Source organism: Atractosteus spatula, chromosome 5 (assembly GCF_055471065.1).
Source record: "Atractosteus spatula isolate fAtrSpa1 chromosome 5, fAtrSpa1.hap1, whole genome shotgun sequence".
Lineage (NCBI taxonomy): Eukaryota > Metazoa > Chordata > Actinopteri > Semionotiformes > Lepisosteidae > Atractosteus > Atractosteus spatula.
In genome coordinates, this window is record NC_142710.1 from 3316821 (window position 1) to 3342938 (window position 26118).

General features: G+C 45.1%; 6 non-coding genes across 6 annotated transcripts; 1 reads left to right on the forward strand and 5 right to left on the reverse strand.

The window, feature by feature from the left end:
• Positions 1 to 2408: 2408 nt before the first annotated feature.
• On the reverse strand, positions 2409 to 2490 carry trnas-aga (transfer RNA serine (anticodon AGA)). The gene has a single exon. It is a non-coding gene; the product is annotated as a tRNA-Ser (tRNA).
• Positions 2491 to 10267: 7777 nt separating this feature from the next.
• Positions 10268 to 10340, reverse strand: trnam-cau (transfer RNA methionine (anticodon CAU)). Its single transcript has one exon. It is a non-coding gene; the product is annotated as a tRNA-Met (tRNA).
• A 3680-nt stretch (positions 10341 to 14020) lies between these two features.
• Positions 14021 to 14093, reverse strand: trnam-cau (transfer RNA methionine (anticodon CAU)). Its single transcript has one exon. It is a non-coding gene; the product is annotated as a tRNA-Met (tRNA).
• A 1566-nt stretch (positions 14094 to 15659) lies between these two features.
• trnar-ccu (transfer RNA arginine (anticodon CCU)) lies at positions 15660 to 15732 on the forward strand. Its single transcript has one exon. It is a non-coding gene; the product is annotated as a tRNA-Arg (tRNA).
• A 7432-nt stretch (positions 15733 to 23164) lies between these two features.
• On the reverse strand, positions 23165 to 23247 carry trnal-cag (transfer RNA leucine (anticodon CAG)). The gene has a single exon. It is a non-coding gene; the product is annotated as a tRNA-Leu (tRNA).
• Positions 23248 to 24789: 1542 nt separating this feature from the next.
• On the reverse strand, positions 24790 to 24871 carry trnas-aga (transfer RNA serine (anticodon AGA)). The gene has a single exon. It is a non-coding gene; the product is annotated as a tRNA-Ser (tRNA).
• Positions 24872 to 26118: the final 1247 nt, after the last annotated feature.

Genomic DNA, 26118 nt, shown 5'->3' on the forward strand with positions numbered 1-26118 from the left:
ATTGTTATAATAAATACAGAAAGATTTTTAAACAAAACCACATTCAGGCAGATTTTCAAAAACCTTTTAAGAGTTGATGGGTTTCACCTTTGGAATAGTAGTTAGATTAGTCGGAAAAAGGAAATTTGTATAACATCTCTCCACATTTTCAGTCTAATTTCTGTGAAGAATCATATTAACAGGCTGAACTGTAAACACCAGCCCTGAGAGGAAGGAAACAGAGCTCAAGACCTTCTCAGGCACGCGTACATTAGTATAATGGTGAGTATCCCCGCCTGTCACACGGGAGACCGGGATTCGATTCCCCGACGGGGTGGTAGGTAGCTTTTTAACCACCTCACTACACTTTTAAAAAAACAACGTTTGTCAGATCTAGACTCAAGCAGGCGTCATGTTCTGGATTGCTGTTTCAGTTCTAACTGGAGACTGGAGTTTGTCTCATTTTCAATCAAACATGAAACACTTTTACACACGAGGGGAAACAAGCGCAAGCTGAGCAAATCAGCACTTAAAGTTCTTCTGTAATAATCCGCAGAGGGCCCATTAGCTGATCTTTAGCTGATCACTGGACTGTGGGTTCAAGTGGCCGGTTAGTTCAGTTGTTTAGAGCATGGTGCTAAAAACGCCAAGGTCGCGAGTACAATCCCCATAAATCGATTTCCACAAGTGATGAGCTCACTGAAAAGAACGAAGCTCACAGGAGGACTGAAACCCTGTTCTGTAACTTAGCTGCTGGGAATGACACTGTGGGGGCAGTCTTTCCAACTGTCAGAAAATGCATCGCACACTCCTTAACTTTCTCCCCAAGGACTCCCGATCTGCTGAGAGGAGATTTCAGCAGAGAGCACCGGAGCCGCGCTTCATGCGGAGAGAAGATGAACAGGAGGCGCGGCTGTTGAATGCTTGACAATCGCGCAGCGCTCTCTCCGCAAGGCGCGAACGCGGCTACAGGAGACCTGTCGGCACACAGAGCTCTAAACTCACTCCTGGAAGAGGCAAGAGGACGCTCTACCAGCTGAGCTCACCCCCTGCGCTGCGCCCTCCTCCTCGGCGTCACCTTGTGCCGCTTCTCCACCTCTTAGGGGCACCGTCACTGCCTGTCGTCTGCAGGGCGGTCCCGCCAAATGTGAGGAGGACGGCGGGACCTTCTTCTGCCTGCTGCACGAGTCGAGCTCTTGTGCTCGTCAGTTCAATGCTCTTTACATCAACTCCTACTGCCTGTTGGCGCTTTATCGCCATATGTAACCGGTACAGGTACAGTACTGGTCCAACGGAATTCTTACTTACAGAAAGTCTCTCGATTGTTGAAACAGGTGTAAAAACACAAAGTGCAGACAGTGCATCAAGACAATATATAAACAGACAGTAGACAGTGTACAAGTAAACAAGTAAACAGTTCGAATGTAAACGATGCAGACATGTAAACAATGACTGGAGATGTGCAATAAATAAATAAGAAATCATAATGAGGTAGATGGTGTAGGTGTGGTCCGAGGGGCATGGCCAACTGTGTTTGCCACTCGCACGGCTATCCCGGGGACTGAAGAGAGCTGAACTGAAGGAAATTCGTATTTAAATACAGTGCAAGTCTTCAATGTGTTCTGGCACTTCCGGGTCTTCACTGAAGATATTTGTTGTGTTCTTGAGTGTGATGGGACCGTGCACTGGTGTCTCTCAGGGGAAAACGGGGTTTCCACCGGTTGTGGAGCAATTGGGGGGTTCAGAGAATAAGTTGTGTGGGCGCTTGTAACGGTGCGCTAAAGAAAAAAATCTCTGAGATGAAGCTCTAAAGATGCACGACCCCACTACGTTACTCGAGTATCACACTGGTATTAGAAATACAGCGAGATGTCACAATAAATCCCAATCCGTCTTTTAGGATCCCAGCCATTCCGGAACAAATTCTCCCCCCTGCGTTCTGGCAAGCGGTACCGCACTGTTAAAACAAGATCCACTGGACTCCAGAACAGCTTCTATCCCACTGCAGTGCGCGTCCTCAACAGCTAACTGCAGGGCTTCAGACTCAATGCATGTCCACACTCTGCTCTAACTCATGGTCTACTATGTTTTTTTGTCACTACTACATACTTATTGTCCCACAACATATTGATGGCTCCTGTTCTATTTATTGTTTGTAATGTACTGTCTCCATTGTTGTTGTCCAGAGAGATCAGTGAGAATAAGAATTCCAATGTACATGTACATATGGCAATAAAGTTCCCTACTCCTCTAGTCTACTCGTGTCAGATACACAGAAGATAAGAAGTGAGTTTGATATGTCTTTGTATTATCACATAATAAAGACTCCCTGTCAGATAAAATGATACTACAGACGTGCAGCCCAGTCTGATAGAAATGCAAATGTTAATTGACATGTTATTTGGATTCACCAAAAGGAAAAACAAACCCATAGTCGGCAGGACTCGAACCTGCACGGGGAGACCCCAATGGATTTCTAGTCCATCGCCTTAACCACTCGGCCACGACTACACAGAAACCCAGAGCAAAAATGGAGTAAAAAGCAAGCGGGAATTATAACTAAGCGGTCTGAGTGTGGGTCATGTCGTGGGTGACGGGGAAAAAGTGTCTCCCACTTTCATCATTCCATCCCGGAGCGGATCAGAAAGGAGACAGAAATGAAACCGGTTTCCCTCTGAGCGTCTTCCAGGCTGGAATACGCGCGCTGCCTGTTCACGGGCGACGTGGCGGACTGACCGCTGTGGCCACCAGGTGTCGCCAAAGGCGAATGACGAGAACTGTGACACAGAGAGACACCCTGTCAGATAAAATGATACAACAAACGCGCAGCCCAGTCTGATAGGAATTAAATGTTAACAGAGATGTTACTTGAATTTATTCTAGTCCATCACGTTAACCACTCGGCCACGACTACACACGCATCCTCACCTTCTCCCGAACTGACACGGGCTCGTTCCCACATCATTTCCAACCCAAATTCTCTCTTCGTGATTAATTTGCTATTTCTATCTCTCTATATCGATCATCACCAGCGGATCCACTAAGGAAACAAAAGGTAGGAAAACTCAGAGGACGAACCTTCCCTCACAAGGCTGGTTAGCTCAGTTGGTTAGGGCATGGTGCTAATAATGCCAAGGTTGCAGGTTTGATCCCTGTACAGGCCAGTGAGTCTCATTTTCACACACCCACTATTTCTAGTCTACTGACGCAGAAATACACATCATTATGGAAAGACGACCCATGAATCAATCAAAATTACTTCCACTTCTCTTTATTGGTGGAAATCGCAGAAATTAACGGAACTGTTTAATCTTCGGATGAACTTCTAAAAAGAATCTCCCGGGTTACAGGCGGGGATACTCACCCCTATACTAACGAGGAGCGGGAGCTATGTTTCCTGTTAGGAGACGTTTCCTCTCGGGGCTGATATTTCAGGATTTGGCTTTCATTTCGATTATCTTCAGAAACGTGTTCCCAGCTGTGGTACTGCTCCCCACGGACGCTACTAACATGTTCGGAAATGATTATTTCAGCTTAGGTTTTGAGTTTTAAAACGCGTTAAGAAGTCCTTCCGACAGAGCACGGGCCAGGTGAGAGGAAATGGTATTTTCACCGGCTCTCGGATGTGTAAAGACACCCATAAACTGGTAGTGAATACTACCTCCCAAAGTGGAGATGGGTATCTAACACGGGCTCGTTCCCGCATCATTTCCACTCCAACCTGCTCTCTTCGTGATTCATTTACTATTAATTGATTAAATGATTCTCGCTTTGGGTGCGAGAGGTCCCGGGTTCAAATCCCGGACGAACCCGTCTTATTTTCTATTGTAGGAAGACATATCCAGCCCTCCTCGGGAGCACAGCAGAGCGAGTGTCGTGAGGTTATAGCCAGGTGCTGCAGCTGATGGGCTGACTGCTGGTTTGCAAGATCCGATGGTGGAGACACCTTCACCACTCGGAGTTTATCTGATGCTCTCATATATCATTATTTTAAAAACGTGCGAGTGGACACCAAGCATCATGGCGAGAAATCGAACCGTGTTTATCGCTGACTTAACATCTCGTATTCGGCGTGGAAGTGAAGAACACACGTGCGTGAGTGAACGTCTCACGCCCCATCTGTGAAGAGCCCAAAACATGATTGATCCCTGCCCCGTGTGAGGATCAAACTCACAACCTTCAGATCATGAGACTGACACACTACCTGCTGCACTAACGAGGCTGGATGATGGCTGCTTGCCAGCTCATGTCGAAATGAACATTATATATATGAACATTATTTTCGTGTGACTGTTGTAACATACCATATTCCCCCAAAAGATTAAAACGCCGTGCTGAAGAAAAGGGAAGATCTCATCTTCATAACTCACCGGTAAAGAGACCAGAACACCACGCGAAGTCAATAAAGCGCATTAAACTGATGACCACAAAACTTTGAAACGTACATCTGGCAAACCACGTTCAGAAATGGAGTAAAAAGCAAGCGTGAGTTATAACTAAGCAGTCTGAGTGTGGGTCGTGTCATGGGTGACGGGGGAAAAGTCTCTCCCACTTTCATCATTCCATCCCGAGAGTGTTTGTCCTCTCTAGTACATAGAGCGCAAAAGCTGTAGGATGCGGGCATCATCCCGCTATCTCTCGCATGCTAAGCGAGCGCTCTACTATTTGAGCTAATCCCCCTTCCTGTGTTAAAGGTCAGCTCCCTCCCGTGCACATTAAATCCCTCACGAGTCTTCTGCGCGATCGCACACTCGTGAAAAACACACTTGAAATCAAAGCACTCACGACCTCTCTGGCTCGTTGGTTTGAGTTTGCTGTTTGGTTGCAAGAGATCCCGGCCTCAAATCCTGTCTTATTCCATGATTACAAGAACATACGTCCAGCTCTGTTCGTATTTTCTGCTTTTATGAAACGACTCCTGACACACTGCGATTTTCTCATGTTGGTTTTTTAGAGTACATCTGATTGACTGGTCTTCTCTCTTGCGGGGAGACGGGACTCTTCAGTGAGGGAGTCTCCCACTTGCATGTAATTAGCAGGAACCGCAGAAGCCCTGAATCAGAATATTTCTAGTGCTGTAATTGAGCAGGAAGTCCAAGCGGTAAAAGCGTTGGACTTAAGATCCAAGAGACATAAAAACCACGTGGGTTTCATCCCCAGTCCTGGTAGACATTCCTTAATTAAGGAGCAAGTAAAGGTTTATTCTCTGCTGAGAAGAAAACAAACACAATGTTTCGACCGTGGAGCCTTCTTCGAGTGTCTAGAATTACACGTCATTGTGACAAGACTATGCTCTGTGCTCTGTTTACAACAAAAACCACATCCCGTCTAGGTCTTGCTGAAGGAAAAATGTACTTTTCTCTGTATTTTTGGAAATTCTTGGGATAAACTTTTGAAGAAATGTTGATTTGTAATTTGTCCATTTTTAACTCGGCTAAAAACACTTTTTCTAGATCTCCTTTTCCATCTGTCTGTGCTACTGCTCCTCCTCACACACTACTAACACGTGTAGAATCAGTTGTTATTCATGAGGTTTCTAACGCTGGAAATTCTTTCAACTGAGCTTGGGACAAGTGAAAGCACACGGTAATTCGTACATCATCTATACACATTTTCATTCTCATTTCTGTTACCAGTAAGTGACCAACGACCAACAGCAAATACGTGCTCCTTGTTAGTATAGTGGTGAGTATCCCTGCCTGTCATGCAGGTGATGGGGGTTCATTCCCAATGGGGTGACAGATAACTTTTTAACTACCTCACTTCAGTTTAAAAAAAAACAACGTTTTAACTCCGTTAATTGTTAATTTACGTTAATTCTATGAATTGATTACTTAGACACGTGTCCAATAACATGACTTCTCTTCTTACGGGTGAGTAATTGCAAGAGTTTGAGCCCCTTCCATGGTGAAATGCTAAACAATCGGCAATCTGTGCAGGAAGGAGCCCCTCTGAAAAGAGCACCAGAGCACAAGCTCGTCTTTAATCCCATTGACGGTCTTCACTAGAGGCATGGGATCGAACCACAGTTCTCACACGCACTTGCTTCCCCTTGTGTGAAAGTGTTTTATGTGTGATTGAAAATGAAACAAACTCCAGTCTCCGGTTAGAGCTGAAACAGCAATCCAGAACATGCCGCCTGCTTGAGTCTAGATCTGACCCAAAAATAAACTCATTTCATTCTTTATTATTGGACATTAATTTTTTAATTAATAACTTAATATGCAGGACACACTAATGTAGGATTCTGACGTTGTCGATCTGCTGATTGTATATAAGTGAACGTCCCTCACTATTGAATTGGTGGAAAGATCGGTGGGTTTGGTTTTCTTCTGTTTACCACAGAAGTCCCGCCCTTGGTTCTGACGACCCGCCGCCTCAGTCTTTGTCCCGATCCGAAGCAGTTGGTTCAGTTCGCCTGGGGTTCCGACCCGGACTCGGACCTGAAAGAGCTCTTCTTTTCTTTCACACGCAGTGATCAAAACTCTCAGGGGGAATTTTCACAGTTAATGATGTTTTCAGGAACAATAATCACGCATCACGGGAACAAGTAAACATTTATTCCTGCTGACTAGAGAAGAAAAGACACAATGTTTCAGCTGTGGAGCCTTCTTCGGGTGTCGGGAACGGATCATCAATCGCTGTCAATTATTAATTGCATTTCAAAAATCATACATAATCTCACAAAATATCTCATTAAAATCTGTAATTCCACAGGAATGGGGAATAAAGCAACAACAAGGTGACACCTTCAACACCGGAACTGGACACCGGTACATCTGGGGTCACAGTAAATTTATTACTGAATAAAGGGATTTGAATATTGAAATCCCTATCCCTATCAGTATCCCTATCATTATCGATATTGAAATAAGAGATTTCAAGCGTCTGTTCCCTAATCTGGCGATGCTCCCTGCTAGATATTGAGCCACTTCAAGTACTTCTGGCTGAAGTGGCCTCCCTGCCTCAGCAGCGAGCCCTCGCCAGCCTCGACATGTCTGCGACTCGCTTGGCCCTCCGACTCCCCATCTGCGGAGATGAGATTTCAGCAGAGAGCGCCGGAGCCGCGCTTCATGCGGAGAGAAGATGAACAGGAGGCGCGGCTGTTGAACGCTTGACCAATAAATAAAATTACAATGAGGTAGATGGTGGAGGTGTGGTCCGAGGGGCATGGCCAACTGTGTTCGCCACTCGCACGGCTATCCCGTGGACTGAAGAGAGCTGAAATGAAGGAAATTCGTATTTAAATACAGTGTAAGTCTTCAATGTGTTCTGGCACTTCCGGGTCTTCACTGAAGATATTTGTTGTGTTCTTGAGTGTGATGGGACCGTGCACTGGTGTCTCTCGGGGGAAAACGGGGTTTCCACCGGTTGTGGAGCAATTGGGGGGTTCAGAGAATAAGTTGTGTGGGCGCTTGTAACGGTGCGCTATAGAAAAAACACTCTGAAATGAAGCGCTACAGATGCACTTACATTTAGCGCACTGCTGACTCAACTGTAGCCTCTACACGAGACCGAAATAGCGACGTGTTCGCCTGATCGTCTGAAGGATCTCCTCACAAAGCTCTATCATTCATCAGTAGAAGCAGAAGCCTTTAGAATACTCGACACGTTCACCTCCAAACCCGCAGCCGCTGGACTCGCTTGTCTCGGGACTAATTGCAATGAGAATCGCGTTAGTAGCTCCGTGTCCTTATCCGGTCTCTTTCAAATTGCGAGGGACGTTCAGTTATATACTGTGCGAACAGGAGAGACCCTATATTAACGGGTCCTGCATATTAATTTACTGATCAGATTAATTGAAATGTTCTGATTCACAGCTCCTGCAGTTCGTGCTCAGGGCTGAGCTCGCAAGATGCTGTAGAATTTTCGGTGTGCAGTACTTAGTGTTTCCTTCACTGGCGCTCTAAGGAGAAAAGATAAGAGATATCTGTGATATATTTATTATATTTTATACCGATAAGTAAGCTGTGAGTGTCAGGAGTGGAATTCAAACCCACATCTCCAGGGGAGATTGTGACCTGAATGCAACGCCTTAGACCGCTCGGCCATCCTGACTGCTGATGTCTTCCCCAGCCGGTCCCATGAGGCACCGCGACCCCACTACGTTCCTCGAGTATCACACTGGTGTTAGAAATACAGTGAGACTCCGGCATTCAAATCTGTCGCAGATGCGCTGGGTTTGATAAGCAAAAAAATGGTTATGAAGAAGATGAAATACTGCTGTGTATTTTACTCATTTTTAGCCACCACTGCTGGCTATACACAATATGATAATATTGCAAATATCATAGTATTTTCAGCTGCAAACAATTCCTAATAGTTTCCAAAGTACAAGGCAAACAATTCCTATATAACAGTTCCTTATATATTCACACCTGAAGAAGGCTCCACGGCCGAAACGTTGTGTTTTCTTTCTTCCTTTTTTTAGCATGGAATAAACCAATTACTTGTTCCTTATAGTTACAACATTTTATCTTAATATTCCATATTAAGTGGATTTAAAGATGATAAAGAGTAGGAAAACAGATTAAATGAAGATAATCGTTTCACCAACATCTACCACTCCACAAGCGCCACATAGCGATGGTCTTTGGTCTGTGAATCAGCGCTGCGCTACCGGCGCTGTGTGATGAGAAATGACGAGCGTTCTGAGGGGCGCCTTGTTCCTCTCCAGGCCATTACTGAGGCGCCTCTCTATCACCTTAACCACTCGGCCACGACTACCCGCACAACCCCGCCTTCTCCCGAACTGACACGGGCTCGTTCCCGCGTTATTTCCATTCCAACCCGCTCTCTTCGTGCTCAGTTTTGAGATTTCTATCTCTCTATACCGATAATCACCAGCGGATTCACTAAGCAAACACAAAAGGTAGCGAAACAGCCCCACTGTTTCCTTTCAAGAGCTGTAGAGTCTCAGAAGTTCCCGCGGGTTTAGATAAATTAAACTTGAATTGCCTTTTTTGAACTTCACCCATCAGATGGCTCATAAAAACCAAACACATCTGCGACAGATTTGGCAGGAGAGATGGGAAGGGTAGGCTCGTTGGTCAGTCGAACCAACTGCACTCACTGCAGTGGTCTGTCTCCGGTCTCTGTGCGTGAAGAACACCTGTGAAACTTGAGGTGAAAGATTTTGTACGGCTCATTGGTCTAGGGGTATGATCCTTTTTTTGGCTTTGGGATTTGAAAACCCTAAGCGAGAATCATGTCCCTATACCAACGAGCCACAAGGTGCTTGTAGTCATGTACAGTAGATATATGTTCATATGCTGTGGACTATATATATATAGTTTTTCATATACGAGTGTGATTTGGGCTTGAAATATGTCATCCGGTAATGTAGCAAACAGCCGGCAATACCGGACAGCCCTTCCCTCCTGTGGCATCGATCCCGCTACCTCTCGCATGCCAAGCGAACGCTCTACCATTTGAGCTAATCCCCCTTGCTTTGATTGTAATCAGCTCTGTCCCATGCACATAATTCAGGGCGGGAGAGGGACACACTCTCAGTCCCAGGAACCGCACAGTAACCAGGACGATCACAGGTCCGAGTTTAAATACCAGAGTGACACCGGCTGGCGAATCCCACTGGTGACACAGATTCTCTTATGTTGTCTCCTTAGAGCACTAATGATAGAAGTCTACATGTACATGGAAATGTTCATAATGTCTACAACACTACGTATTTTAAATTACAGGTTTTATTCAGTAGTAAGTTTACTGTTACCCATGATGAACCGGTGTCCGGTCCCAGTGTTGGGGTCCTTGCTCGGGGTCCCCTGAACCCCACAGTCACCTGGATGATTAGGTCCGATGAGTCACCGCGCTGTCGTGAGGAATTTACCTTCCCGAGGGACTAAGTGCAGGTTGGGTCATTTAAAAAAAATCATTTTTCATTCTCCACTTCATTCCCCGTTTGATGAAATTGAGTGTCTCTGTTTACTGTGCAACTGAATACATTTCATGTAGAAAAATGACGGTTTGATTTGACTTTATACCGAAATTTAGCAGCAAATAAATGACAAAAAACACAAAACTCGAGAAAAAACTGCTGCACATACTGCACACATGTGGCCAGTCTTAATGAGCTGTGTGATCTGTTGCTGTCAGACGTGCTTCTGTGCTAAACGCACAAGGACAAAAACAGCCTGGAGACTCCAATCGGCTAATGCGGCTGTGCTTTTCTCCCTTGGAAAGGTCACGCATTCCACGAGGTAGGCAAGAACACGAGTGTATGAGCAAACAGGAGCTGCCCTTGTCAGAAGAGCAAAAGAGACCACAGCCCTGCCCCGTGTGAGGATCGAACTCACGACCTTCAGATTATGAGACTGACGCGCTACCTACTGCGCTAATGAGGCCAGACGTGGCATTGCTCTTGAAAACGAGCCACTCAGGGATTTCAAGCGTCTGTTCCCTAATCTAGCGATGCTCCCTGCTGGATATTGAATCCGCCTTTTGATCTCACCAATACTTTTTCTCCTTGATTCTGTTGGGAGTCCGTCTTTGGGTTCTCACCTCGCACAAGTCCTTCTGGCTGAAGTGGCCTCCCTGCCTCAGTAGCGAGCCCTCGTCAGCCACCGACACGTCTGCGGCTCGCTTGGCCCTCCGACTCCCGATCTGCGGAGATGAGATTTCAGCAGAGAACGCCGGAGCTGCGCTTCATGCGAAGAGAAGATGAGCAGGAGGAGCGGCTGTTGAACGCTAAACAATCGCACAGCACTCTCTCCGCAAGGAGCGAATGTGGATACAGGAGACCTGTCGGCACACAGAGCTCTAAACTCACTCCTGGAGGAGGCAGAAGGACGCTCTACCAGCTGAGCTCACCCCCCTTTATTATTGGACATTATTTTTTTTAATTAGTAACTTAATATAACTTAATATGCAGGACACACTAATGTAGGATTCTGACTTTGTCGATCTGCTGTTTTTATATAAGTGAACGTCCCTCACTATTGAAAGATCGGTGGGTTTGGTTTTCTTCTGTTCACCACAGAAGTCCCGCCTCCGGCTCTGTCCCGATCCGAAGCAGTCGGTTCAGTTCGCCTGGGGTTCCGAGCCGGACTCGGACCTGAAAGAGCTGTTCTATTCTTTCACAGGCAGCGTACAAAACTTTCAGGGGGAGCTGTCACAGTCTAATATTTTCAGAAACCAACATCATGAGTCACTGTTGATCGTGAACTAGATTTCAATAATGACACACAATTACATCTTTCAAATCCATTTAGAATGGCGTCGGAAAGAATCATTTTAAATTGTTAAACAATCCACTAACCAGATTTCTCATAGGGGCCTACAGACGTCGAGGAGTCACGATCAGTTTCTCTTTTATGGAGGAATATAATTTTATTGGAACAAAGGGGTTTAAAATGAGCAGTTAGAAAGTAATTAAACTGGTTCTGTGTGCCTCTTTGCTTTCCTCCTGTACTCTAAATCCTGATGTGATTGTGTTCCCAGCTGATTTAATTGTTGGAAATGAACAAAGGTCAAGTGTTACCTGGTGTCCCGTCCTGTCTCTTGAGTGTGACAGTGCGCAGTGTCTTGAGCCACAGGGTGGTTTTTTAGGTGAAGGGGGCTGCAGCTCATGTCCTCCAGTGCCCTGTTGCAGTGTGGGGTGTTGGCCAGAGCGCCCCCTAGTGGTCCCCCAGCACTAGGTCTAACTGCAGCCTGCCTGTCCTGGAGGGAGGTCTCCTGTAGCAGGACTGAGTTGCCCCCAATTGCCTGCTGGGCTCGGGAGCAGAGAGGGGGTCCCCAGCCCGGGTACTGGGGAGCCCTGGTCCAGTTGAGTCTTGTGGCGATGATGCTGAAAGGGAGAGAGGAATGGGGTTTAGTTGGAGATGGAGATTTGAATGACCGTTCCTGAGGCGCCTCTCTGTCAGCCGACATGATCAGCAACCGGTCGAGTTCAAGCGCAGGATCACGAATGACGAGAACTGTGACACAGAGACACTCCCTGTCAGATAGAAAGATAGGACAGACGTGCAGCCCAGTCTGATAGGAATGCAAATGTTAATTGATGTTATTTGAATCTAACATTAGGGAAAAACAGACACACGTAGTCAACAGGATTCAAACATGCATGGGGAGACCCCAATGGATTTCTAGTGCATCACCTTAACCACTCGGCCACGACTACACACACATCCCCAACTCCTCGTGAACTGACCCAGGCTCGTTACCGCATCATTTCCAACCCAACATTTCTCTGCGTGATTAATTTGCTATTTCTCTCTCTATATATCGATCACCACCAGCGGATTCACTAAGAAAGCAAAAGGTAGGAAAACTCAGCGGTAGATAGCTGACTTACGAGGCCGGTTAGCTCAGCTGTTTAGAGTGTGGTGTTAATAACGCCAAGGTCGTGGGTTCGATCCCTGTACAGGCCAGTGAGTCTCATTCTCAAACACCCACTACTTCTAGTCTACTGATGCAGAAATACACATCATGATGAAAAGACGACCTATGAATAAATCAAAATTACTTCCACTTCTCTTCATTGGTGGAAATTGCAGAAAATAATGGGATTGTTTCGTCTTCGGATGAACTTCTAAAATGGTTCTCCCGTGGGACAGGCGGGGAGACTCACCCCTATACTAATGAGGAGCGGGAGCTCTGTTTCCTGTCAGGAGACGTTTCCTCTCGGGGCTGATTGTTCAGGATTTGGCTTTCATTTCGATTATCTTCAGGAACGTGTTCCCAGCTGTGGTACCGCTACTGCTCCCCCACAGACGCTACTAACACGTTTGGAAACGATTATTTCAGCTTTGGTTTTGAGTTTTAAAACGCGTTAAGAAGTCCTTTCGACAGAGCACGGGCCATGTGAGAGGAAATGGTGTTTTCACTGGCTCTCGGATGTGTAAAGACGCCCATAAACTGGTAGTGAATACTACCTCCCAAAGGTGAGATGGGTATCTAAGACGGGCTCGTTCCCGCATCATTTACACTCCAACCTGCTCTCTTCGTGTTTAATTTACTATTAATTGATTAAATGATTCTCGCTTTGGGTGCGAGAGGTCTGGGGTTCAAATCCCGGACGAACCCGTCTTTTTTTCTATTGTAGCAAGAGATATCCAGCCCTCCTCAGTAGCACAGCAGAGCGAGTGTCATGAGGTTATAGCCAGGTGCTGTAGCTGACGGGCTGACTGCTGGTTTACAACATCCGGTCGTGGAGACACCTTCACCACTCAGAATTTATCTGCTGCTCTCATGTATCATTATTTTAAAAATGTGCGAGTGGACACCGAGCATAATAGCGAGGAATCGAATCTTGTTTATCGCGGACTTATCACCTCGTATTCGGCGTGGAAGTGAAGAACACACACTTGTGAAAGTGAACGTCTCATGCCCTATCTGTGAAGAGCCCAAAACGGCACTGATCCCTGCCCCGTGTGAGAATCAAACTCACGACCTTCAGATTATGAGACTGACGCACTACCTACTGCACTAATAAGGCTGGATGGTGGCTGTGCTCCAGCTCATGTTGAAATGAACATTAAATATATGAACATTATTTCCGTGTGACTGTGACCATATTATATACACCTCGCTCAGTGATGACCGGGCTCTGTCTACATTAAACATGCTCTTTCACAGCCTGGCCCACCTGCTCAGGACTTTTTCACAGTCTCTTAAGAAGATTTACACGTCATTGTGACAAGCCTGTCTTAGATTTTTTTGATTTTTTAACTTCTCATTAACAACGCAGGATGTATAATTCTGCATCTGTGAATTGAGAAAGAGAGGTGTCTGTTTTATAGAAGGTTAGACAGTGGCCCGTACAGGGATCAAACCCACGATCCTAGTGTTATTAGCACCACACTCTAACAAACTGAGCTAAACAGCCTCCTGCTGCAACTTTTCTGATTTGTTGCTGTCAGACGTGCTTCTGTTTTAAACGCACAAGGACAAAAACAGCCCGGAGACTCCGATCGAGCACTGGGCTGTGCTTTTCCCCCTTGGAAAGGTCACGCATTCCACGAGGTAGGCAAGAACATTCGTGTAGGAGTCGCCTGTGTCAGAAGAGTAAAAGGGACTACATCCCTGCCCCGTGTGGGGATCAAACTCACAACCTTCAGAGTATGAGACTGATGCGCTACCTACTGCGCTAACAAGGCTAGATGGTTAGTTGTAACTCAGACCATATTCCCCCAAAAGATTAAAAGGCCGGGCTGAAGAAAAGGGAAGATCTCATTTTCATAACTCACCGGACAAGAGACCAGAACACCACGCTGGTGTGGTGTTCAAGAGACCAGAGTTGACAGGTTTCACCTTTGGAGTAGCAGTTAGATTAGTCGGAAAAAGGAAATTCGTATAACATCTCTCCACATTTTCATTCTCATTTCTGTGAAAAATCATATTACCAGGCTGAACTGTAAACAGAGGTCATGACCAACAACAGACACGTGCTCCTTGTTAGTATAGTGGTGTCACGCAGGAGACTGGGGTTTGGTTCCCCAATGGGGAGATGGGTTACTTTTTAACCACCTCACTTCAGTTTTAAAAAAATAACGTGTGTTTAAAAGTTCATCCGAACATTTTATTCGGATTTTTATTCGTTGTTTATTCATCCGAAGAAGAAACAACTCTGTTAGTTTGTTAATCTACGTTAATTCTATGAATTGATTACTTAGACATGTGTCCAATGACATGACTTCTCTTCTTACAGGTGAGTAATTACAAGAGTTTGAGCCCCGTTCATGGTGAAATGTTAAACAATCGGCAATCTGTGCGGGAAGGAGCACCTCTAAAAAGAGCACCGGGGCACAAGCTTGTCTTTAATCCCAATGATGGTCTTCACTAGAGGCACGGGGTCGAACCACACTTCTCACACAGGCTTTTTTCCCTTCGTGTGTGAAAGTATTTCATGTGTGATTGAAAATGAGACAAAGTCCAGTCTCCGGTTAGAGCTGAAACAGCAATCCAGAACATGACGCCTGCTTGAGTCTAGATCTGACTCAAAAATAAACTCATTTTATTCTTTATTATTGGACATTATTTTTTTAATTAGTAACTTAATATGCAGGACACACTAATATAGGATTCTGACGTTGTTGATCTGCTGTTTGTATATAAGTGAACGTCCCTCACTCTTGAATTGGTGGAAAGATCGGTGGGTTTGGTTTTCTTCTGTTCATCATAGAAGTCCCGCCCTCGGTTCTAACGACCCACAGCTTCCGGCTCTGTCCCAATCCGAAGCAGTCGGTTCAGTTCGCCTGGGGTTCCGATCCAGAATTGGACCTGAAAGAGCTCTTCTTTTCTTTCACACGCAGTGATCAAAACTCTCACAGTTAATGATGTTTTCAGGAACAATAATCACGCATCACGGGAACAAGTAAACATTTATTCCTGCTGAAAAGAGAAGAGAAGACACAACGTTTCGGCTGCGGAGCCTTCTTCGGGTGTCGGGAACGGATCATCAGTCACTGTCGATCATTAATTGCATTTCAAAAATCACACACAGTTACATCTCACAAAACATCTAATTAAAATCTGTAATTCCACAGGAATGGTCGATGAAGCAACAACAAGGTGACACCTGCAACACCGGAACTGGACACCAGTCCATCTCGGGTCACAGAAAATTTATTACTGAATAAAATCTGTAATATCACAAGAATTATTGATGAAGCAGAAACACATTAATTGTCATTTGACCTGAATGAATCCATGGAGAAGCATGAGCCCCAGTGGCCTAATGGATAAGGCACTGGCCTCCTAAGCCAGGGATTGTGGGTTCAAGTCCCATCTGGGGTGTCTCCTTTTAAGAGCTCTGTGATGAGTGAACAACTTGACTGTGTATGTTAATAATTTGTATTTTATATAGTGCCTTTAAAAGTGGCTTCTCAAAGCACTTTGTAGAATGACCACAACAATAAATGTCTACATGGGTTCAATCCCCACTCCTGGTAGACTCTTGTTATGAACTTGAGTTTTTAATCCACTTTGAGGTCAAATCAAATCCAATCAAAGTTTATTTATCAAATGCACAACAATACGGTGTGCAGCAGTAGTTACTGGCAATGAAATGTCTTTTTCTGCAAGCTCACAAAAATTACAAGAATCACAAAAATTCACAAAAACACAAAAATCACAAAATTGAGGTTACATTTTGAAATTGAATAATAAAATGTGAGTAGAGCTGTTATGTGTCCATGGTGTATACAGTATATACATGTAGTGCAGTTATGCTGAATATAGTGAGAATTGTGTGTCCATGTAGCAATTACAGGTGATTTGCTAAGGAGCTACAGGTTGGCTATTTAGCAGTCTTATTGTCTGGAGGTAGAAGCTGTTCCATAGTCTGTTAGACTTGGACCGAATGCTTTGGTACCGTTTACGGACTACAAACTGCAATTTGTGCCAAGCCATGCAGAGTCTTACAGGTGAGCATAAGGATCTTAAAGTCCACACGGAATTGGACAGGAAACCAGTGCAAGGACTCCAGGACGGGAGTAATGTGATCACTTGCATTAGACCTGGTCAGGATTCTGGCTGCTGAGTTTTGGACATACTGGAGTTTGTTCACTGTGGATTTAGATACCCCAGCGAGTGGAGGGTTACAGTAGTCGGTTTGGGAAAACAGAAAGTAGTTAATTGCAGTTTGTAGTCTGTTTCTGTTGTTTCTGCTCTTGATGAAGAACAGACGCAGGTGGGAGCGTCTCTCTGAGGAACAGTCCCGTCACCCCGCAAGAGAGAAGACCAGTCGATCAGATGTGCTCTGACACGGCAACATGAGGAAAGCTGTGTGTCAGGAGTGACACAGAGGGATCCCCTACCAGATGAAATGGTACACTAAACACAACTTTCACGACTTGTGAAAAGTATCACAACCTCTACATAAATGCATCAGTGAGCTCATTATTTTTTTCTGACACTCAGCGTTTTGATTGATGCGCAATTACGCACCATCTGGAACACTGGGGGACAGCTGTGTACATACAGACGTTCACAATGCGAGAAATACTGCTCACTGGAGTTTACTGCGAAAAACCCGTATCTGACCATAGGAAACAGAACAGCACAGTCTCCAGTTACCCAGACTGTAAACACGGGAATAAAGCTTTGTTTGATTTCTGAAACCCTTTCTCTATGTCCTGTTTTCATTCAAGTAGGGGTCAACTATATTCACAATACTGCTGACAGCAGGAAAATTCCCATTCTTTACTCAACAGCTTTTTAAAAACAGCACCCATGATGTTCAAACCGATTTTTTTACACAGAAGACTGACACAGCTTTGCGTTGTGAATCTCTGGTGGTGGTTTTAAGGAATGTAGCACTGTGCACTGGGATAGGGGGGTGCTGTTCACGAGGCAATAGCATTTAAACTACAGCACCCACAATGCTCTAACCAAGAGTTTTACACACTAGGCAGGCCCCCTGACCTTTCACATCCTTGCTTTGGTTTGTGAAACTTTATTCTTTTTTAAGTTTTTTAAGGTAGCACTACAGGTAATTTACTGGAATAGGGGGGTCTTATTCATGACTCAATAGGTTTTTAAGCACAACACCCACAATGCTCTAACCAAGTGTTTTACACACTAGGAGGCCCCCTCACCTTTCACAGCATTGCTTTGTGTTGTGAAATTTTTCTTTATTTTTATATGATATTGTCGGCACTATTAGACAGACAGTACATGGGGATAGGGGGTGCTGTTCACGAGTCAGTATCACTATCTAACACTCCACGAGCGCCACCTAGCGATGGTCTTTGGTCAGTGAATCAGCGCTGCGCTACCGGCGCTGTGAGATGAGAAATGACGCGCGTTCTGAGTGACGCCTTATTCCTCTCAAAGAAAATACTGAGGCACCTCTCTGTACCCCCAGATCTCCCCTGAAGTAGACCTGTCAGCCGACGTTATCAGCAACCGGTCGAGTTCAAGCGCAGGATCACGAATGACGAGAACTGTGACACAGAGAGATTCCCTGTCAGATAAAATGATACGACAGACATGCAACCCAGTCAGATAGGAATTTAAATGTTAACAGAGACATTATTTGAATTTACCATAAAGCATCACGTAGTTAGCAGGTTTTGAACTGCACAGTGAGACCGCCATAGATTTCTACTCCATCGTCTTAACCACTCAGCCACGACTACACACACAGCCTTACCTTCTCCAGAACTCGTTCCCGCATCATTTCCACTCGAACCTGCTCTATGCCCGATTAATTAGCTATTTCTATAATCGATAAAGAAAAGCTGTGTGTCAGGAGTGGGATTCAAACCCACGCCTCCAGGGAAGACTATGACCTGAATGCAACACCTTAGAGCGCTCGGCCATCCTAACTGGTAACTCCTCTGCCAGCCGATCCCATCAGCCACCAGGACCCCACTACGGTCCTCGAGTATCACACTGCGATTAGAAATACAGCGAGACTCCGGCATTCAAATCTGTCTTAGATGCGCTGGGTTTTATAAGCAAAAAAATGTTTAAGAAGAAGGTGAAATACTGCTGTGTATTTTCCTCATTTTTAGCCGCCACTGCCGGCTATACACAGTATGATAATATTGCAAATATCGTATTATTTTCAGCTGCAAACAATTCCTTATAGTTACAAACTTTCATCTTAATATTCCATATTAAGTGGATTTAAAGATGATAAACAGTAGAAAAACAGGTTAAATGAAGATAATCGTTTCACCAACATCTAACGCTCCACGAGCACTTTAGACTTTAACTTCAACACAGTGATCACTCGGCACTACTACACCGCGCTCAGTGATTACATCCAGCATGTCACTGTACCGACAAGAGGAGGCAATATTTTGGACCACTGCTACACAACAATAAAAGGAGCATACAAAGCGCTTCCTTAACCGAGTTTCGGTAAGTCGGACCACATCGCTCTCCTGTTGCTTCCTGAGTACAAACAGAAGCTGAAGACCTCCCCCATTGCGAACAGGTCAGTGCGTTGTTGGTCTGAGGAGGCGGAAAGCAGGTTAATAGACTGCTTTGATAGTACAGACTGAGACGCATTCAGAGCTCCCGACACAGATTTTTAATGAGTATACGGACGCGGTCACCAGCTATATTAAATACTGCACCGACATTTGTGTACCAGAAATGAAAATTAGGTCATTTCCCAATCAGAACCCGTGGTTCAACAATGCAATTCGCAATAAAATAAAAGATAGATCCACCGCATTCAAATCGGGGGACAAAGAGCTGTACAGGAAATCACGGTATGAATTAGAGGAAGCCATAAAACGCGCCAAACGGAGCTACAGAGTGCGGCTTGAAACGCAGTGCGCTGACACCCGGAGGCTGTGGCAGGGATTACAGTCAATCACAGGCTACAAGGGCTGCAGCCAGGAGATTGACACAAACAACACATCCCTGCCTGACGAGCTGAACCATTTCTATGCCCGCTTTGATGCTCTGAACACGGGCAATGCTGAGAAGACCCCAAGTGTGCAGGGCGAGTTTGTTCTGAAACTCTCAGAGCAGGACGTGCAGAAGACTCTGAGCAGAGTGAAAATCCGTAAGGCTGCAGGGCCTGATGGGATACCACCTCGCGTCCTGAGGACATGTGCAGCCCAGCTGACCACAGTGTTTACGGACATCTTTAACTCCTCCCTGTCACAGTCCATGGTCCCCACCTGCTTTAAAAAAACACTATTGTTCCACTCCCCAAAAAGGCAAAAGTGACATGCCTGAATGATTACCGACCAGTAGCATTAACATCTGTGGTGATGAAATGCCTGGAGAAGCTGGTGATGTCACACATCAACTCCTCCATCACAGAGTCCCTGGGCCCCTTGCAGTTCGCCTACCAGAACAACAGATCAGTTGATGATGCTGTCTCCCTGGCTCTGCATACAGCCTTGGAACACCTGGACACTAAGAACTCGTATGTGAGAATGCTGTTTGTGGACTACAGTTCAGCATTCAATTCCATCATACCCAGTCAACTGGTGACAAAGCTCAGGGGACTAGGTCTGTGCAACTCTGTCTGCAACTGGCTGCTGGACTTTCTTATCGAGAGACCACAGGTGGTGCGGATAGGCAATAAAACATCAACACCACTCACCCCGAGCACTGGAACCCCACAAGGCTGCTGTCTGAGTCCAAGGTTGTACTCCCTGTTCACTCACGACTGCACAGCAAGACACAGCAACAACCGCATCATTAAGTTTGCAGATGACACCACTATAATAGGACTGATCGGTGATGATGACGAGTCCACTTACAGGGATGAAGTCGTACAGCTGCTTAGGTGGTGTCATAGCAAGAACCTGGACTTGAACGTAAAGAAAACGAAAGAGCTAATAGTGGACTTTCGGAGACACAGGCCACACACTCACAGCCCACTCAGTATTGATGGAACGGAAGTGGAAACAGTCACCAGCTTTAGGTTTTTGGGAATTCACATCTCTAAAGATCTAACCTGGACTGTGAACACTGACTCTATCATGAAGAAGGCTCAGCAGCGCCTTTATTTCTTGAGGTGCCTCAAGCGATGGGGGATGCCAATACATGTGTTGGTGAACTTCTACCGCTGCACCATCGAGAGCATCCTCACCAACGGGATCACCGTGTGGTATGGCAACACCTCTTCGCGAGAAAGAAAGGCACTGCAGAGAATGGTCAATATGGCCCAGAAGATCATCGGCTGCGGTCTCACCGAGATTAAACAGCTCTATGAGGACCGCTGCCGTGGTAGAATTCTGGCCATCACAGAGGACAGTCAGCACCCCGGGCATGAGCTCTTCACCCCACTGCCCTCAGGCAAGAGATATAAGAGATAACGGACACTTACCACTAGATTCTTCAATAGCTTCTATCCACAAGCAGTGAGATTGGCGAACACATTTAGCCATCCCCCTCGGACCACACCTACACCATCACCATCTACCTCATTATGATTTCTTATTTATTGCACATCTCCAGTCATTGTTTACACGTCTGTATTGTTTACATTCAAACTGTCGACATGTTTACTTGTACATTGTCTACTGTTTGTTTGTATATTGTCTTGATGCACTGTTTGCACTTTGTTTTGTTTTTTACACTTGTTTTACAATCGAGAGACTTTCTGTAAGTAAGAATTCCATTGTACCCGTACCGGTTACATATGGCAATAAAGTTCAAGTTCAAGTTGAAGTGATGACCGGGTTCTGTCTACATTAAACATGCTCTTTCACAGCCTAGCACACCTGCTCAGGACTTTCTCACAGTCTCTAAAGAAGATTTACACGTCTTTGTGACAAGCCTGTCTTAGATTTTTTTGATTTTTTAACTTCTCATTAACAACGCAGGATGTATAATTCTGCATCTGTGAATTGAGAAAGAGAGGTGTCTGTTTTATAAAAGGTGAAACAGTGGCCCGTAAGGGGATCAAACCCACGACCTGAGCGTTATTAGCACCACGCTCTAACCAACTGAGCTAACCTGCCTCCTTTAACACCTTGTGTGATCTGTTGCTCTCAGACGTGCTTCTGTGTTAAACGCACAAGGACAAAAACAGCCCGGAGATCGAGCAATGCGGCCGTGCTTTTCACCCTTGGAAAGGTCACGCATTCCACGAGGTAGGCAAGAACACGAGTGTATGAGCGAACAGGAGCCGCCTGTGTCAGAAGAGTAAAAGAGACTGACCCGCTACCTACTGCGCTAACGAGGCTGGGTGATTAGTTGTAACTCAGACCATATTCCCCCAAAAGATTAAAACGCCGGGCTGAAGAAAAGAGATCTCATCTTCATAACTCACCGGACAAGAGACCAGAACACCACGCGAAGTCATATAAAGCGCATTAAACTGATGACCACAAAACTTTGAAACGTACAGCAGGCAAACAACGTTCAGAAATGAGGTTTCTAACGCTGGAAAGTTAATTTAACTGAGCTTGGGACAAGTGAAAGCACACTGTGAATTCACCTGCTTTCAGTTGTTTATTGACGCTCATGAACACTCAATAAGTAACTAAGAGCGCTTGGTTTCATCCTTTTAGTTTAATTGTTTTCAAAAGTTCATTGTAATATTTTTGTCAGCGATTGTTATAATAAATACAGAAAGATTTTTAAACAAAAGCACATTCAGGCAGATTTTTAAAAACCTTTTAAGAGTTGACTGGTTTCACCTTTGGAGTAGCAGTTAGATTAGTCGGAAAAAGGAAATATGTATAACATCTCTCCACATTTTCATTCACATTTCTGTGAAGAATCATATTAGCAGGCTGAACTGGAAACATCAACCCTGAGAAGAAGAAAACAGGAAACAGAGCTCACGACCAGTAACAGACATGTGCTCTTCGTTAGTATAGTGGTGAGTGTCTTCGTCTGTCACGCGAGACATCGGGGTTTGATTCCCCGACGGGGAGACGGGTCACTTCTTAACCACCTCACTTTAGTTTTAAAAAAACAACGTGTGTTTAAAAGTTCATCCAAATATTTTATTCGGATTTTTATTCGTTGTTTGTTCATCCGAAGAATAAACTCACTCCTGGAGGAGGCAGGAGGACGCTCTACCAGCTGAGCTCACCCCCCGCGCTGCGCCCTCCTCCTCCTTAGCATACTCACCCCTATACTAAAGAGGAGCACTTGTCGGCTGTGGAGCGGGAGCTCTGTTTCCTGTCAGGAGACGTTTCCGCTGCGCTCTCCTCCTCGGCGTCACCGTGTGCCGCTTCTCCAACTCTTACCGGCACCGTCACTGCCTGTCGTCTGCAGGGCGGTCACGTCAAATGTGAGGAGGACGGCGGGACCTTCTTCTGCCTGCTGCACGAGTCGAGCTCTTATGCTCGTCAGTTCAATGCTCTTTACATCAACTCCTACTGCCTGTTGGCGCTTTATCGCCATATGTAACCGGTACAGGTACAGTACTGGTCCAACGGAATTCTTACTTACAGAAAGTCTCTCGATTGTTGAAACAGGTGTAAAAACACAAAGTGCAGACAGTGCATCAAGACAATATATAAACAGACAGTAGACAGTGTACAAGTAAACAAGTAAACAGTTCGAATGTAAACGATGCAGACATGTAAACAATGACTGGAGATGTGCAATAAATAAAGAAGAAATCATAATGAGGTAGATGGTGAGGCTGAGCTCGCGAGATGCTGTAGAAACAATTTCGGTGTGCAGTACTTAGTGCTTCCTTCACTGGCGCTCTAAGGAGAAAAGATGAGAATGTCTCCGTGATATATTTATTATATTTCTATATTTTATACCGATAAAGAAAAGCGGTGCGTGTTAGGAGTGGGATTCCAACCCACGCCTCCAGGGGAGACTGCGACCTGAACACAGCGCTTTAGACCACTCAGCCATCCTGACTTCAGCCCCCTTACCCACCCGGTCCAATGAGGCACCTCGACCCCACTACGTTCCTCGAGTATCACACTGGTATTAGAAATACAGCGAGACTCCGGCATTCAAATCTGTCGCAGATGCGCTGGGTTATATAAGCAAAAAAAAATTTATGAAGAAGGTGAAATACTGCTGTGTATTTTCCTCATTTTTAGCCGCCACTGCCGGCTATAGACAATATGATAATATTTCAAATATCGTATTATTTTCAGCTGCAAACAGTTCCTTATAGTTACAACATTTCATCTTAATATTCCATATTAAGTGGATTTAAAGATGATAAACAGTTGGAAAGCAGATTAAATGAAGATAATCGTTTCAACAACATCTACCGCTCCACGAGCGCCACCTAGTGATGGTTTTTGCTCAGTGAATCAGCGCTGCCAGCGCTGTGTGATGAGAAATGACGCGCGTTCTGAGTGGCGTCTTATTCCTCTCCAGGACGTTACTGAGGCGCCTCTCTGTTTTTAAAGCTCAAATGGATTTCGAGTCCTGCACCTTAACCACTCGGCCACGACTACACGCGCAAACACATCTTCTCCCGAAATGACACGTGCTCGTTCCCGCATCGTTTCCACCCCGTCCCGCTCTCGTCGTGCTCAGTTTTGGGATTTCTATCTCTCTATACCGATAATCACCAGCGGATTCACTAAGCAAACACAAAAGGTAGCGAAACAGCCTCACTGTTTCCTTTCAAGAGCTGTAGAGTCTCTCCAGCAATCAGAAGTTCCCGCGGGTTTAGATCAATTAAACTTGAATTGCCTTTTTTAGACTTCACCCATCAGATGGCTCATAAAAACCAAACGCATCTGCGACAGATTTGGCAGGAGAGAGGGAACGGGTGGGCTCGTTGGCCTAGTCTAAACGATCGGCGCGAGTCTCACTGCACTGGTCTGTTTCCCATCAGTCGGTGAGATCCACACCATCCGCTGTCACAATAAATCCCAATCCGTCATTTCGGATCCCAGCCATTCCAGAACAGACTGTTCTCCCCCCCTGCGCTCCGGCAAGCGGTACCGTGCTGTTAAAACAAGATCCGCTGGACTCCAGAACAGCTTCTATCCCACTGCAGTGCACGTCCTCAACAGCTAACTGCAGGGCCTCAGACTCAATGCATGTCCACACTCTGCTCTTCCTCAAGGTCTACTATGTTTTTTTTGTCACTACTACATACTTATTGTCCCACAACATATTGATGGCTCCTGTTGTTATTTATTGTTTGTAATGTACTGTCTCCATTGTGTGGTGGTATCTGTTGCTGTCCAGAGAGATCAGTGAGAATAAGAATTCCAATGTACATGTACATATGTCAACAAACTTCCCTACTCCTCTTGTCTACTCGTTTCAGATACACAGAAGATAAGAATTGAGTTTGATATGTCTACGTATTATCACATAATAAAGACTCCCTGTCAGATAAAATGAAACGACAGACGTGCAGCCCAGTCTGATAGAAATGCAAATGTTAATTGACATGTTATTTGGATTCACCAAAAGGAAAAACACAACCGTAGTCGGCAGGATTCGAACCTGCGCGGGGAGACCCCAATGGATTTCTAGTCCATCGCCTTAACCACTCGGCCACGACTACATGCCCATCGTCACCGTCTCCCGAACTGAAACGGGCTCGTTCCCGCATCATTTCCGACCCAAATTAATCTCGTGATTAATTTGCTATTTCTCTCTCTCGATGTCGATAGTCACCAGCGGTTTGGCTGCAGATGTTTGGATGTACCGCTAATGCTCCTCCACAGACGCTACTAACACGTTCGGAAACAATTATTTCAGCTTCGGTTTTGAGTTTTAAAACGCGTTAAGTCCTTTCGACAGCGCACGGGCCAAGTGAGAGGAAATGGTGTTTTCACCGGCTCTCGGATGTGTAAAGACGCCCATAAAATGTTTGTAAGTAATATAAATTAATTAACGGCGAAGGAATTAATTTCAGTTTGTAGTTTATTTCTGTTGTTTCCGCTCTTGATGAAACCAGACTGTTGAGCCACTTTTAAAGACACAACTACACTAACGAGGAGCGCGTGTCTACCGCTGAGCTAGAGATCGGTTTGCTGTCAAGAGACATTTCCTCTCAGGGCTGATCTTTTAGGTTTCAACGTTTAGTTCATCTTCATCATTTTTTTTTGCAGGAGAATGTTATAAGAATTAGGGATTTTTTAAAAAAAAACATTCTAACTCAGATTTTCGAAAAACTTCTAAAAGTTGACCGACTGCCCCTTTGGAAAGAAAATGTATATAAGATCTCTCTCCCTGCTTTAGAAGTCATCACACTGGAAGTTACACGTGTCCATACGCGCTTCTGAAAAGAATTGCAACAACAGCGCAGTGAAAACAAATGGCGTTTTCACCTGCTTAATTGCGCGTTATTGTTTTAAAATGCAAATGAACGGAATTCGTTATTCTTCTGATATGAGTTTAAACAAATGTTGAATTGTAAGTGAAGTCAGGTCAGTCGAACCCCACAGTCACCTGGATGAGCGGGTCCAATGAGTTACCGCGCTGTCGTGAGGAATTTACCTTCCCGAGGGGCTAAGTGCGGGTCGGGTCATTTAAAAAAAAATCATTTTTCACTCTCCGCTTCATTCCCCGTTTGATGAAATTGAGTGTCTCTGTTTACTGTGCTACTGAATACATTCCATGTAGAAAAATGACGGTACGAGGAAAACAGCGCCTTCATTCACGTTCATTCCAGGTGAACTAAATTAGGAAACCTGAGAATATCTGAAAGCTTGGTACTGTTAAATAAGTACCAGTTGTTTATTGACGCTCATGAACACTCAATATGTAACTAAGAGCGCTTGGTTTCATCCTTTTAGTTTAATTGTT